This window comes from Canis lupus, chromosome 29, assembly GCF_011100685.1.
Source record: "Canis lupus familiaris isolate Mischka breed German Shepherd chromosome 29, alternate assembly UU_Cfam_GSD_1.0, whole genome shotgun sequence".
Classification (NCBI taxonomy): Eukaryota; Metazoa; Chordata; class Mammalia; order Carnivora; family Canidae; genus Canis; species Canis lupus.
In genome coordinates this window covers 28,952,302-28,968,450 of record NC_049250.1, presented here as the reverse complement: position 1 = coordinate 28,968,450, position 16,149 = coordinate 28,952,302, and the positions used below count along the sequence as shown (strand labels likewise).

Below are 16,149 nucleotides of genomic sequence, written 5' to 3'. Positions count from 1 at the left end.
GGTAGAGACAAGTCTTTTTCAGGAGAAAGACCTGTACATCTCTGATCCTGGAATTAAAAATAAAGATATAAGTATCAAAACCACTAAGGATATGGGAGATAGGGGGATAGGGGTAGGGGAGGCACAATCTACAGTCAATTAAGTGCAGGTAGAAGCAGGAAGCATAAGTAATTTCTGCCTGAGATTCTCCACTTTCTCTGCAAAGTTAGAAATCACTTATTTTCCAAAAGTGGGCATATATGAAGAGACTAGGAGACTCAAGGAGAATGGTAAAGATGTGAGTAGGAAATGGGAGAGGATGTCTGTGGTTTTTTGCTTATGGCCACATAATCTTTGTAGCTCTTCTTGTAAGAACTGTAGTCTGTTTCCCTAATCCTTGAAATCCAGTTGTCTTATGACTTGCTTTGAGTAATAGAAGGCAAAGTGAAGTAAATGTGACTGGCAAGTCTAAGCAATCTGAGTTCAAATACTGGCTCTGCCACTTATTTAGCTGTGTGACCTATGGAAAGTGTCTTTGCTCATTCATTCATTCATTCTTTCATTTAGCACCTATTTGTTGAATAACAGACTCTCATATGTGCCAGGGATTATGCAAAATATTAGATATTCAACAACAAGAGGCAAAACGTAGCAATAGAGCCACTGCCCACTATGGTTTGAATGTTTATGCCTCCCTAAAACTCATATGTTGAAATTCTAATGCCCAATGTGATAGAACAAGGAAGTAGGGCTTGGGTGGGGAGGTGCTTAGGTCATAAAGACGGAACTCTCATGAGTGGAATTAGTGCTATTATGGAAGAACCCCATGGAGCTCCCCAACCCCTTCTGCCATGTGAGGGCACATAAGAAGTCAACAGTCTATAAGCCCGAAGGGGTCTTTCATCAGAATTTGTCCCTGCTGGCACCCATTTTTGGACTTCCAGCCTCCAGAACTGTGAGAAATAAATTTCTACTGTTTAGGAGCCACCCAGTCTGTGATATTTTGTTATAGCAGCCCAAACAAAGACACTGCCTTTATGGAATTTATAGTCCTTGGAATATATTCTGTGACTTAGTTTTCTGTCTGAAAAATGTGTCTTAAAAATATGTAGCAATTACACTGACATTAGCTACCGCTTAGTGAGTGTAAACTATGTGTGTGACACCAGTCTTATCCCTTAATCATATTATCTCATTCTACACTCCCAATAGAACTAAGAGGTAGGTACTCTTATTTTCTCCATTTTATAGATGAGAAAACTGAAATCAAGAGGTAGAATAACTTATCTAAAGTCATATAGCTAGTAAATTAGGGAGCTGGATATCAAATATGAACAAAATGACTCCAAAGTCTCTCCTTGCTATAAGAAAGCTTTAAATAAATGAATAAATGATGTTAGCAATTGTTATTATTACCATAACCATTGCTTGACTGAGATTAGGAGCCAATTATCTGCTGGTAACACGTCTCCCTCATTACGTGCTATAAGTTTTCTATCAGTACTCAGTATCAGAGAAGAGAAAATAGACATTTAGATTGACCTGGGATTGGGCTTTTCTTGGGCAAATATAGCAGATGGTTATGGAAATCACCTACTACCAAGAAATTGTTAAAATGAATGTTATATGAGGGCCTAGGTTGGATACTGAAGGAAAGTAAACCAAGAACATGTGATACATTGGGAGAAAATTAAGTTTGAAGAGAAAAGAGTATCAGTTAGATGCAAGAATACTTGTGGTTGGAGTATGGAAGCAAAAGAACAGGAGAGACCATAGGCTGTGGTGCATGAGTGGATCACCTGAGTTAATCTGTCATGACTAGATCACATAGTCTATGCACATAGTGCTCATGTAATAAGCATGTGGGCATAAAAGAGTTTCCTAATGTAATGTTGATAAGGAAACCCTTTTGGTACTTGAACCAAAAGCCTATTTTTGTTTAGGTAGAATCAAATGTTTGTTAATGGTATTAATGAGGAAATTCACCATTGTTTATCAAGAAATGTAGGGTTTCCTTTTGGAATGTAGTGATGACATTAGGTCAGCATTTATCTCTTCTCTTGCTGAAAATAATCCAAAAAGCAACAAGAAATACAGGAGTAGGAAAGCAAAGCACCTAAAATTTTATTTCTGGTGCCATTTTTAGTAAAACCAGGAGAGGAGTTAAAACTCCAGGCTGTATAAAAATGAGAAGCCTGCCCAGAGTGGTAGACACTGGAGGAAGGAGCAGATCTAGAATACTGTGCAGGAGGAGCACGGTAGCAGCAGATCCCACAAAGAGCCAGAAAAAGAAATGTCCTGAAGGTGAAGAGACACTAAATGTAAACCTTTTGCTGTAAGGAGAATAGGGGCAACCAAATGGCAGCACAGGTTTCCTGGGCCTTCCTTGGATCCAAGAGGCAGAGAACATGAGATTAGTGGGGGAATTGTACACACTAGCCTATGTGCCTGTCTTTCTCTATATGTCTCTTGTGAATAAATAAATAAAATCTTTTTTTAAAAAAAGAGTGTAGATGGGCAGGAGAAGAGGAGGTTAGAGATAAAATAAGTGCCTTTGTCTATGTTTCCTAGAAAGCAGAACTTGTGACAAAGGCTTTTGTGCAAGTATGTTACTGGAGAGTAGTGTCTAGAGGATGAGTGGGGGGTGGTTTGGGAGAAGTGAAGCTGGACAGAGGGTCCATATCAAGATGTGCTATCAATTTACACATTGCTTAAGACCTCATTAATTGACCCAATATCAGGTCAACTGAAAAATCTACCTTTGTCTTACTGATTTGGGGTGCCACCTTCTTTGTATGTTAAATTTCCTTTTATTTTTTTTCTATTCAATTCCAGTGATCTGTCCTTCTATTCAGGTACCACACTGTTTTTATTACTGAAGATTTAAAATACGTTTGAATATGAGGAAGAGCTAGTCTTCCCGGTGACTGCTCCAGATTTTTCTTGACTATTCTTGTTTTTTGTTTTTCCATGTGACCTTTAGTACCAGCTTGTCTGATTCCAAAATAATTCCCAAATGCTTCTGCTGTTTTTATTGAAGCTCAGCTTTATGATGCAGTTTTTTCCTATTAAAGAAGTGAAATACCTTTCTATATATTCGTCTTCTTCTGCATGTTTCAGTAGCATTTTAAAATGTTCTTTGTGTAGATCCTTAAATAAATCTTAACACTTAATTCCTAAACATTTCATCTTGCTTGTTGAATAGATTTTTTTCCTCCTTTTTATCAAATATATAAAATTTACTTCTGCAGACTGTTTAATTACAACCTTAACTAAATTAGCTTAGTTTGCTTGGATTCTTTGAGTTTTCATAATGGAATCTGACCTGTGTCTATATTGAGTCTTAACTTTGATAGATTTATTTTTTGCCTTGAAGTCAAAAGCAAATTCTTTGCATTTAATAAATGTTATTTGAACCCAGACCACATCGTCTATAAAAGCATTACTCCAGGGCAGCCCGGGTGGCTCAGAGGTTTAGTGTGGCCTTCAGCCCAGGGTGTGATCCTGGAGACCCGGGATTGAGTCCCATGTCGGGCTCCCTGCATGGAGCCTGCCTCTCCCTCTGCCTGTGTCTCTGCCTCTCTCTCTCTCTCTCTCTCTCTCTCTGTGTCTCTCATGAATGAATAAATAAATAAAATCTTTTTTTAAAAAAAGCATTACTCCATCCTAATTTAGGCATATGAAGTAATATTATGATTGCTGTGGATCTGTTTACTTTTCTTGAGAAGAATATTGAGGACACTATTTAGTTGTCATTTTTTATTATCACCAAGTAATCCACAGGTACCCTGGGAGCATATTTACTATAATTTAGTGAATACATAAATATTTAGTAAAGATATATTTCATAATATTGAAAGAAAAAATATGTGGCTTTTATATTTAAAACGTTTCAATTATTCTGGTATATGTGTTCTCTCCTACCATGAAACATCCCACCGATTTCCCACATATGCCTCAAGCTATAACAAATCCTTCCTGAGCCACAGAGATCTGAAGCACCACCTATTGGGAACCAGGTATATAAATATCGAAGAAAAGCTAGAAGGATCAAGCTACTATCATTGATCAGAGCTAAAGTGGATAGGTGAATTGATGCACGCATATATAAATCACAATAGTCAGAAACCAAGCAAATAGACAATAATCCATGGAGGAGGAGTTGTATATAATAGAGGATAAAAAGAATCGATGACAGAAAGACAAGGCAGAAATATCAGACATAACTAATTAAAGATGAGAAACAAATTATCCAGCACAAAAGGAAGGAGCTATCAGTAAATGTGATGGGCTGTAATGCAGCTGTTAAAATGATCACTGTGATAATCAGAAACATTGAAACTGTATTTACAAAATGATTCTAAGTGAATAAGGCATGTTTGGTATTATTATTTCTAATAAAAAATCAACTCCATGTGGACAAGATTTGTGAGAGAATATAAAGAAATAAATATTAAAGAGTTGAGATTATGTTAAGATTAAGAAAATAAACTTTATTAACTTGACAGTAATTTTTATTTTTTTCTTTTTAAAGATTGTATTTATTTATTCACAAGAGACACAGGGAGACAGGCAGAGGCACAGGTAGAGGGAGAAGCAGGCTCCTTGCAGGGAGCCTGATGCGGGGCTTGATCCCAGGACACCAAGATAATGACCTGAGTGGAAGGCAGAGGCTCAACCACTGAGCCACCCAGGTGCCCCTTGACAGTAATTTTTAAATCCTATTATTAAGATTGAATTTAAGAGAATAGGCAAAGGGATGGCAGCTAGAAGACCTTTTAACTAAGGCATTTGTTTGCTTCAGTCGAGCATTTTAGATGCCTCCTGTTATTATCATTATTAAGAGCTAATATTTATTTATCAGGTCCTGTATGCTAAGTCCTTAAAGCAAAAGTCAGTCCTTAACCATGGTTAGGATCAGCTTTGCATATATCACTCCTTGAACTCCAGTAAGAAATGGATAAAATGAGAGTATATACTGCATATGGGGAGAGAAAAAGAGAATGACAGAGAGAGAGAGAGAGGAAGAGGGAAGAGACAAGAGAGAGACACCAAAATAAAGGATTTTATGCTATTCTCTCAAGGAGGATGTGAAAGAAATCCAAGAGATCACATCTGCCCTCAAGGCATTGAGAGCCTCACTGAATGGGGAGGGGAGGGAAGGCCCTAAAGAATTGGCAGTAAAATACTCTGTTTTCTATTGCCTTGAAGTGCAAGATGAGATTTGAAAAAATAAATACTACAAAAAAGAAACTGCACCAGTGTTTCTGACCAGTATTGGAATCCGTGCAGGATAGTTCTTCAGTTTTGCAAGACTGCCACAGGCATTGCTAGATGGTTTCAATCCCCGGCCAGTTTTACCCAACTATTGTGTCAAACAGAATTGAATTGAATTGAATTGAAAATATCCTACACATCTACTTATAAATTGAGATCCTTAGATCAAATGTTTTCAAATTTCAGTGTTCCAAAGAATCTTAGTTGTTTTTGTTTGTGTTCTTCTACTTATCCATATTGAAAACTTCAGTAAAAAAATAATGCCATGAGGGGTGCCTGGCAAGCTCAGTCAGTTGGGGGTCTGCTCCGCTCAGATCATGATCTCAGGGTCCTGGGATTGAGCCCCGCACCAGGTTCCCTGCTCAGAGAGGAGTCTGTTTCTCCCTCTCCCACTGCCCCACCCCCTGCTGGTGCTTTCTCTCTCTCTCTCTCTCTCTCTCTCTCTCTCTGATTCAAATAAATAAATAAAATCTTAAAAAAGAAATAATACCATGACTCTCCAAAACCCTGCGGCATCTTTGCTGAAAACTCCTCTTTTTCTCACCTCCCACATGAGATCAATCAACACATTGAGTCTGCTCTGCCTTTAAAACTATCTTCACTTCTATCTTTCACTACCACACCACGTCATACAAGCCCCCCACCGTCTCTCACCTGAGTTATTGCAGTAACCTCCTGTTAGGGACTGAATGTTTGTGTCCCTCCAAAATTCTTAGTTTGAATCCCTGACCCCGTTGTGATGATATTCAGTGCTGGGGCTTTTGGGAGGTGATTAGGATTTGATAAAGTCATGAGGTTAGAGCCCTGGAATGAATCGTGCCCTTAGAGGAAGGCACAAGGAAGTACCTGTGTGCACTCTCTCTATGTGCACACACACTGAGGAAAAGGCCATGTGTGCACACAACAAGACGGTAGTCACCTACAAGCCTAGGGAAGAGGTCTCAGAATAAAAACCTTGCCAGCACTTTGATCTTGTAATTCCAGTCTCCAGAACTGTGAAAAATACATTTCTATTATTGAGCCTCCCAGTCTATAGTATTTTGTCACAGCAGCCCTAGCAGGCTAGCCAGTAGACCTCCCAACTAATCTCCCTGGTGCCCTGCTTGCCTTGTCCACGTCATTCTCAGCACAGCAATGACAGCGAGCCCAGGAAAAGTACCAATCAGTTATTATTATTATCAGTACCATTTCCTCCTCAGAGCACTGTAGTGACTTCCTTTGTTGTTAAAGTTAAAAACAAGATCCTTACTTGGCCCTTCATGACTTGGGTCCTGGGGACACTTTGAAATGGCTTTTGATATCCTTTCCTAACTTCTCCCCGTGCTAAGTTTGTTTGTGCCTCGGGGCCTTTGCAAAATCTGTTTCATTTGTGATGGGACATTCTCACTCCCTCACTCAAGAAGGCCTTGACTCAAATGTTCTTGACCACCCTTAGCTCAAGGGTCAATGTCCTTTCCTTCCATATAACCACTTCCTATGGCCTTCCTTTACTTTTTTCTTTTTTTATTTATTGCTTCCTTTTTGCCACATTATGTATTTTGCTTATTTATGTTGTTTCCTGTGGGTCCTCCTCCCATATATAAGCTCCACAAGAACGAGAGTTTGTTTTCCTTGTTGTTCACTGCTATTCACCCAGTATCCGGTACAGGGCTTCTCAACTTTTTTTTCACTGTTGCTCTCCTAGGAAGATTTTTTTCAGACATTTTTTCAGACATTTGTCTTTGTAGCTCCACTGCCTTATTGAGGGCCTAGAACATACAGTATGTACCTAATAAAGACTATTTGAATAAATAGAGGCTATCTCTATTCAAGAGGAGTTTATCATAAATCTAGAACTTGAATAGAGACTCAAAGTACATATTGAATTTCACTGGGGAAACGCTTCTCAGGGGAGAGATATTACGGAAAAAGATTGTCATGAAATATTGGGGAACCCGAAAAACCATATTGAGTATATATAAAGTGAAATTTGGTTATGAAAAGTCTTAAGAACAAATCTTGGGGGTTTGGATTAAACGCTGAAACAAAAAGAAACCATTACAGGAATTTACAGAATGAAGAAACGTAGTGAGAATTTTTTTTTTTTTTTTTTTTTTTAGGAAAATGCCTGGCAGCAGTATGAAAGATGAATCAGAAAGAGGAGAGAATGAAGGTATATAAATTTACTAGGACAGTGCCAGTAGTAGATGTGCATTGAAGAGATGACAATTATAATGGGGAAGAATGGAAAGAGTCGAGGGTACTTCTGAAGAAAACTTGGCAGGGCATTTTCTCACTAAGAGGTTCTGGCTGTAAGTAACAGAAAGTGATTTAAACAACAAGTAATGACATGACTCCCATTGCTGGATGTCCAAAAGTAGTGCACCTGTTGGGACAGACTTAATCCAGTTTTCTGAGTTCCATTCTCTTGAGATTTTTTTTTTTTTTTGACTCTGCACTCCTCCATTTGTTGGTGTCATCCCCAATGTGGTATTAATATAAGGATCTTCCTTCCAGATGTCACATCCACCCGGGAATATATCCTGAGAAAAAGCAAGGGAAAAAGAATTGCTTCTAAAAGCTCTCTCAGAAGATAAAAGAAGGGGCACCTGGGTGGCTCAGTGGTTGAGCATCTGCCTTTGGCTCAGGTCATGATCCCGGGGTCTGGGGATCGAGTCACGCATCAGCCTCCTCGCAGGGAGCCTGTTTCTCTCTCTGCCTATGTCTCTGCCTCTCTCCATGTATCTCATGAATAAAGAAATAAAATATTTTTTAAAAAGAAAGAAAAAAGAGCTCCCAGAACCCCCAACAAATATATCCTTGAATCTCAGGGAACTGCACTGGTTTGCATGACAATTGCTGAACCAATTGGGCAAGAGAGGAGATTCTGCTTAGACCATTTTGGTACATTTCTGGACTTGGGAGAGGATTTAACTTCTTCTGAGCCATATGGGCTACCTAGGAGAAGATTGGCTGACAAGTTAATCAAATGGACAGTGAGAAATGACCCTGGGACCAAGGGGAAATATCAGAGTTGGAAACAGATATTTACATGTCACTCGTCTAGAGGTGAATGAGCTGCCCAGAGAGTGAGTGTAGAAAAGGGGCAGATGATAAATCTTGTGCTCAGATTGGGGGAAGGAGTAAAAAGAGAACCTAGCAGATTACAAAAACAAAGAGTTGTCAGGGAGAGATCAAAGGAGTAGTAAATATAGTATAATAATAGCAGTTGAAGAAAAAAATTTCATGAAGAAGGTGTCAAATGGTACAAGGAGATCATGGAGAAAAGAGCTAACAAAGTCAGGTCACGGGCTAAAAAGGAATAAGAAGTTTGTAACAAAATCATGAAAAGATTCATAAAATATTTCCAAACAGTACCAAAGGCCAATTTCAAGTTCTCAGCATAAATCTGCGATAGGTCAAGTCAACTGGCTTCCTCTCACAAGTTAATGTGACTTCTGCACAGATAACAACTACAGAAAGGTTGATCCCAGCATTGAGAATGTGTTACTGGGCTTGGGAGAAGACAAAGTATTGACAGAATTTAGAGTCCTAGTTGACTATATCCAGTGGTTGACTATGAAATTTAAAGTGGAGGGGGACTCGTAAGCCAAAGGGTGCTAATAGACTGATTTCCCTCACTTATCAGGTGACACAGCCAGCTTGCAGTTCTGTTTTCATCGGATTTGCAATATAACATAGCAGACTTGCTAGCTTTGTGCCTTAGTTTGAGTTCCCTTGAAAACAGCACTTAAAATAAGGACTTGGGGTGTGGGTAGTTGATTTGGGAGGTAAGTCTAGGACGAAGAGCATTGGAGGTAAGACAGGTAGTGATAAAACCCATAAGGCCTATGTTCCTGATTTCAGCCAGATACCACAACAGGGCAGTAGAGTTACCAGCCTTCCACCCCCAGCTCAGGTGGGAGTGGCTTTGCCCCAGTGCTCCAAAGCTTTCTCTGGAATTGCAGAGGTGTGTGACCATCCTGGGGCAACCCTCCACCAGCGGGAGATGGCACTAGGTCAGTAAGTGCCTGCTGTGCCAGTGGGTCACCGCTGTAGGCAACTAAGATGGAGTCCATGGGGGGGACATGCAGAGGAACCGTAGAGAAGGCCCCCAGATTTCTGCCATCTGGAATAGGGAGAGTTGCCTCCAGGTGTTAACGCTTGAACAATCCCCTGCACCTACACAGGTGTTTCAAAGAAGGCCCCGAGGCAGAAAAGCAAGGAGGCACTAGGTCCTGTGGTGGTGAGATGCAGGCAGTTGCAGCCCAGGGTCCACCCCAGCTGTCGGGCACAGCTGCTCTGAAGTCAGCAGCTTAGGGAACTGTGACGTGGGCATCGCACACACCTGCTGCACCAGGGTTTCTCAGCCACAGCGCTATGGACATTTTGAACCAGACGATTGTTACGGAGGCTTTCTTATGCACTGTAGAATGTTCTGTAGTATCCCTGGCTTTTTCTCACAAAATGACAGTTGCCTCCTGCCCAGTTGTGACCATAAAAAGCATCTATAGACATTGTCACATGTCCTCAGGAAGGCGCCATCGTCTTCAATTGAGAACCGCTACGCAACACTGCCAACTTGGGCAAGTTGCTTCACTTCTCTAAATCTCAGTCTCTTATCTGTAAAATAATATAGTACCAGCCCCATGGGCTTTGGGGGAGGGTGAAATGAGATGGGAAACCTTAAGCACTGAGCAGAGTACCTGGCACATTGTTTATGTTTAATAATAATAATAATAATAATAATAATAATAATAATGTAGGAAACTTCTGTACTGCAGAGTGGTGTCTTTTTATGACTAGAACTCAGTTTATTTTCCCCTTCTCTGATTAAAAATAATGATAATAAGATACTTATCCCTAATATCTGTTTCAGCAGGTGAATCAGAGGCTGAATCTCAGTGTGAATAAATCAAAGTGGAAAAGGTCAGCATCAATCACTTTTGATCATCTTCCATTACCAAACACCAATTAATGCTTTTAAGTTAAACATGACCATGTGTCATTTTGTTGGAGCTAAGTGATCACGGCGTGTGAAGGAGATAAAAGAACTCAGCTTAGAAAGTGAATAGAAAATTAGAGTATTGTATTCAAGAATAATCCCGCAGAGTTTACACTTCATTATTCTACCAAATGCAGATTTAAGATGTACACTTACTAAAACAAATTTTTTTAACACAAGTCTGCAATCTCAGACTCAAAGGCATGAATATTTTAGGTTTATTAGCATACACTGAATACCACCAGCATGCAAACACTGAAATGAATTTAAGGAAATTGTTAATGATTCATTACACAGAGTTATTAGATTTTTGGGTGATCGGAGCAAATGCATTAGCAAAAACAATTATGCACTGATACAATGAAGAGCCGCTCTCAGGGAAAAAGTCATTAGTGTAATAAAAAGGACATTTTGCAGGAGTTCCTCCTGTACGTTCTTTGACTCGATCACAAACAGCTGTTGCCATCTGCCAGGGAGAGCCCTTGGCAGAGATGCTTGACAAACCTCTGCCAAGCCCTCATGTGTGGAGAATGTCTACCCCAGAACTCTCAGAGACTGAGTATTGAGAAGCAGCAAACGAATCTCCAATGAGACTGATTTATCTCATTCTTAAGGGCTTATAGGAGAAAAATAAAACAAGATGAGCATGAAAAGTATATTCATGGGAAGTTGCTTTTGCAGCTTCTGCTTCTGCCTCTTTGAAACTTTTACAGGGTGTGTGCTTTCACCCACAGTAGACTCACTGTTCAAATCTATTCCATCGTAGCATATCTCCTTTTTAATGGGTCTTTGGGCAGTTTCACGTGTTTGTGGCAAGACATCATCATTTTTGTATCCTCGGGACATGGTGCAGAGCGCTCATAAATGATGAATGAGTGAATGACTGAAGACGAATGTCGCTTGGTCCAGTTCACCATGACTGGTGTAACAGACCCTTAAGATCAATTAAGAACTTAAAATAGCAGTCTGAGCGTTCACAGGGATATCTTCACAAGAGCTGTACCTCAGAACCCTGAACCTTTCTATTATGGCTTAGCCTTCCTAGAATAGATGCGGTCCAAGGCAGCAGGAAATGAGGCAATCATGTGTAGACACCGAATGCTCAAGCTATGTGACATAGACCAGATCCACACTCCCCCCCCAAAAAAAAGAAGGTAGTCAATCTTCCAGATCAATGAAACAGAAAAAGACACTTGCCAGAAATTTCCAGATAACTCAGGCAAAGTGTGTTCCTTTTTCTGCTTGAATTAATAGTATAATTGCCTCACTTCTCCATTTGTCTATTCATGTTCAGACATAGCTTCAGATAAAATAACTTGAGGCAGAGAGTCCTAGGGGGATAAAAGAGAAGGAGCCCAGAGACAAAGGAGGAACCTTCAAAATTAGCTCAACTGTGTGTCACAGAGCAGCTTGAATGCATCCAGGTGGCAGTCTGGAAATTATGAATCGAAACTGGATCTACACAAATGATTAGGAAATGCCTGTTTGAATTTTACAAATGAGAATGTTAGCTATTTTCACAATGTGAAGCATTTGGTTTTACCTTCACTTATGAATATGTCAAAAGTATCTCTCTTACTGTTGATTCGCAAAGAGGCTTTCCTGTAAGAATTCAATCTGGAAAACTTAAAAGAAATAGTGATGAAGATGAAATGGTTTTAAAAACTAAGGTCTCCCAGGAAATGATTTTGAATCATAAAAAAATCAAATTGAGTGCACTAAAGTCTCACGATGATGTTATCTCTGAAGTCCTGGCTCTGAGATCATGCTAGAGATGGAACAATATATGGACGAGTGCCTTCCGGGGCTCCCATTATCGGTCTGGGTTATATTTTATCCAAGACAACTCAACCGCTGTTGCCCTCGTCATGTTTGTAGCCAGTCACGAACTCCAGATTATTACAGATCATGGCAGAGTTCTAAGATCTAATAGAAAAATAAACAGGCACCATATAAATTAAATAAAATAATCTGTGAAAAAGCTTTGTTAAGCTGCAACACACCATGCAAATCTGAGTTATTATTATGGTACAGAAGGCTCATTGGAGTTTTTTTTTTTTTCTTTTAATAAAAGAACGTGACTAATTTCAAGAATGAAACCTCATTAAATTTTTTAACCTGATTTTCCTTTTTAAATTGTTGGAAGCTTATCTATTTCCGGTGACTAGATTTCTGTCTTGAAACTAGATCTCTCCCTGCTGGGATTGGATTTCACAGAGACTACTGGGAAGCATCACCTCTGGAACTGTTTAAGTCAAAGGAAGATGGAATTAGTCTACCTGCAGTAAGGGAATTTACCATAGAAAACATAGAACAGGAAAAAAAATAATGAAAGGAAAGCAAATCAAGATCACTGTGGACTTTTGAGTACCGGTAGTTAAAACTGTAGCTAGGGTACTCTTGATTACTTGGAATTCTATTCTTGGACCTTGAAAAGAATGCACAGACTTCCTTTGAGTCAGACTCGGGATATAAAATAAAATGATTTTATTGTATTAAGCTAAATGACCTGCAAAATAATTTTTTTCCTGGTAGACTTAATCCTTTTTCCCCAGCCCTAATAGTTTAAAAATGATATGTAAAACTGATATAAATTTAAAAAAATAAAATACATAAACATTCATGCATTTTTAAAATAGTCTCCAGGAGTCATAAGACTGTAGTGAATGACATTATAAACCAAATTGTCAATGATATTTTTCGCTTTAACATTCTTATTCGTTATTTAAGAATTGTTGGTTTTTTTTTTTTTTCCTTTCAGAGTTTGGTGCTCTGAAAAGAAAAGGTGTGCTTTTAGATGTCTTATCAGATTAAATAATTTTAATATTTTTTTTTTTATTTTTTTTAATTTTTATTTATTTATGATAGTCACAGAGAGAGAGAGAGAGGCAGAGACACAGGCAGAGGGAGAAGCAGGCTCCATGCACCGGGAGCCCGACGTGGGATTCGATCCCGGGTCTCCAGGATCGTGCCCTGGGCCAAAGGCAGGCGCCAAACCGCTGCGCCACCCAGGGATCCCAAATAATTTTAATATTAAATTCCTTCGGAGACTTTGTCATATTTTGTCTCCCATTAGTTAAAAAAATGAGCACATCCCAATTGATCTATATTAAAACATTTATGAAAAACAGGTAATTTAAAGATGTTTTAATTAAAGCATTTGATCTTAAGAAGAGATCATTAACTCCAAATCAAAGATGCTTTTTATAATTACCTTTGATGGACTTAAGAATAACACATCCTACTCAGCCATTGCTTCATTATTTGTTATTGTTGTTTTCACTGTGTCCTTGGGCTTTCATCACTTCATAAATTGCTTTTAGATGCCTATGTTGCTACTCTGAGTCCCATCTGGGAGATTCTATACTTTGAACACATTATGATGCAGTTTGCAGCAATTTTGTCTCAGTAGAGATCAGTTTTTCTGAGTAGGATCTAGTAAAATTCAATTTGAATGAAATTTAGTGGGTTAATCAAATTCTCCTGACAAAACTTTGTAGAATTAACTATTTTATAAAATGAGAGGTCTATTTTTAAACACTTAAATTTCTTTATTCAGAAATTTGGGTCACAATATTGCTTTAGTAAGGTATACTTGAAAATATCTGTTTTCATTCTCACCAGTTTTACTTTCTTTTACATTTTTTAAATAAACAAACAAACAAACAAAAAGAAAATCAAAGGACTCACTAGTGTATTGATAGTGGTGCTACAGTTCCCAAAATACTCTTTAAGATGGGGATTAAGAATGACCAGAATTGGAAACCTATTACCTTTTTATTATTGTTGTCATTTAAAATACTTTAAACCATATTTAATAAAATAAATTCACTCAAAAATATTTAAATACATAGATGTTATATTGTTTCGACCATAGGAAATGGTATGGGGAAAATTATATTTCAAAATAATTCTGGGACGCCTGGGTGGCTCAGTGGTTGAGCATCTGTCTTCAGCCCAGGGCATGATCCTGGGGTCCTGGGATCGAGTCCCACATCGGGCTCCCTGCATGGAGCCTGCTTCTCCCTCTGCTTGTGTCTCTGCCTCTCTCTGTGTGTCTCTCATGAACAAATAAATATATTTTTAAAAAGTGATTCTGAGTGATCTCATACACACACATACACACACACACTCCACCCATGATTTTTTTCCAGAGCCTAAGAACCTGTAGTAGTCTTGTGGTCCTACAATTGAAAGTAATCTTGGGAAATATGAAAGATTGACATGAGATCTTCCAGGTCACGTATGATTTACCCCAAACATGATGCAACAACATACTTTCTATTCCTGCAATGAAAATTTATATAAATATATTTAAAAACCAAATGAAAACTTTTAGAATCAGGTAGTCATTACAGTGGGATTCACATATCAGCTTTGCTTTGCTTTTTGTGGATAACACAAGTTGGAGGCGTATTCTATTTTTGACCATATTTCTGATTAACATTATGTAGTCGTATTAAAGGATAATTCGAGTAATACTCTCCAGTGCTTAGCCTTTTTCATTTAATGGATTATTTTCCCTTTCAAGTTTTTGCAGAAGCTGAACGAGGATGGGGCCTTAGATGCTACTCTCCTAATAAGAGGAAGAAAGTACATTCTATCAAATGTTCAAATGTGTCTATTCTTAGGTTTTATTCTAATTTAATAACATTAAAAATTAATCTCTACTCTTTAGGAAAGTAAAAATTTTAGAGGAGGGATTGGAGAAAGGATTTATGTGGATACTTGATTATTTAATTATTCAAGTCCGTCGCTCCTCCTAGAGCTATAAATCAGACTAGATAGGGCCTGGTGCTTTGTGACAGTGACTTGGCATTTAGAAATCCGTAATGATGGGTCACTTTAAACCATGGGTATTACCCAACCTCTTATCATAAGCAACATCCCAGGGCAAAGGGAAACCATCTTTTTAAGGGTGGATGGTATATTTCATTAGACTTTTGCTATGGCCAGTTTTTTTTTAATTTTTATTATTTTTTTTAATTTTTAGAATGTATTATGCCAACTTTGTTCCAAACATACTATGTCCCTCCTTTGTTACTAGCCCATCTCTTCCAAGCTAAGAAGAAACAATCAAGAGAGACCTCTCTATTCTTCAGTTTCAGAAGCTCCACACCTCCTTGCTCCCCTCAGCTCACCTCCTTTTCGAAGACAGCTTGCTGCTGACACCTCACTGCTGACTTCCACAGCCGGCCTCAGCAAACTGTCCCTGGCAAAGCCTCATGCACTTGGAGGTGCTTGTCAGAGGCGGCCTAGGATTGGACCTTCCCTTGCGGGAGCTTCCAAAACACCTTCCTCTGCACAGGGGTCATAAGTTCAGACACAGAATGATCCGTGGTAGCACTTTCTCCCTCTGAAAGGAAATTTCACAGAGACAAGGGAAGAAATCTAGACTGGAGCAACCAACTGGAGATTAGAAACTGAAAGTAGGTCTGGATGAGGAAGATTGGAGCTGTTGATAGCAGCAGAATTCTGAATTCTCAACCATTCTTGAGTAAATGGTGAAAAGAAAAGTCATAAAGATTAATCATTTCTGACGCTAAAGGAGGCGTTTGTTTTATTGGCCACCAGATACGTATATAATCCTTTCCCTTTCTTCTTCCACAGTGCTGTTCTAGAGCAAAGGCATGGGAGGAAAGGAGGAGACCGAGTAGGGAGGGGTGGAGGCCAGTCTTCAGGGGTGAAAATGCTAGAGTTTCACAATGTCTTCCCCTGTCAGCTTCCTGTGTTTCTGTTGTCTTCCTCTAAAACTTCTCTATTTTTACTGTCAGGCTGAATGAGCTGGAACATTCTCAGGAGGATCTTTGCCTATTACACAGGATCTCTCTCTTAACAGACAACTACTTCATCATCATTAAAAAAAAATGGCGGTAACAAGATCAGACTATATAGACTCTTCTTAAAGT

The 16,149-nt window shown here is 38.9% G+C and overlaps 2 long non-coding RNA genes across 3 annotated transcripts in view; one reads left to right on the top strand and one right to left on the bottom strand.

Moving 5' to 3' along the window:
- The first annotated feature begins 941 nt into the window (after positions 1-941).
- Positions 942-16,149, top strand: part of LOC111093190 — a 32,874-nt gene continuing 17,666 nt past the window's right edge. Inside the window, exons 1-4 of one of the 2 annotated variants that reach the window (XR_005381150.1) lie at positions 942-1,200; positions 7,356-7,408; positions 10,115-10,164; positions 15,288-15,669. This is a non-coding gene — a long non-coding RNA (uncharacterized LOC111093190). Of the gene's footprint in view, positions 1,201-7,355; positions 7,409-10,114; positions 10,165-15,287; positions 16,055-16,149 lie in introns of those variants that run through there. The other variant, XR_005381149.1, reaches the window with a different exon arrangement.
- LOC119866724 overlaps positions 7,378-16,149 on the bottom strand; it is a 29,947-nt gene continuing 21,175 nt past the window's right edge. The window contains exon 3 of the long non-coding RNA XR_005381151.1: positions 7,378-7,778. This is a non-coding gene — a long non-coding RNA (uncharacterized LOC119866724). The remainder of the gene's footprint in view (positions 7,779-16,149) is intronic.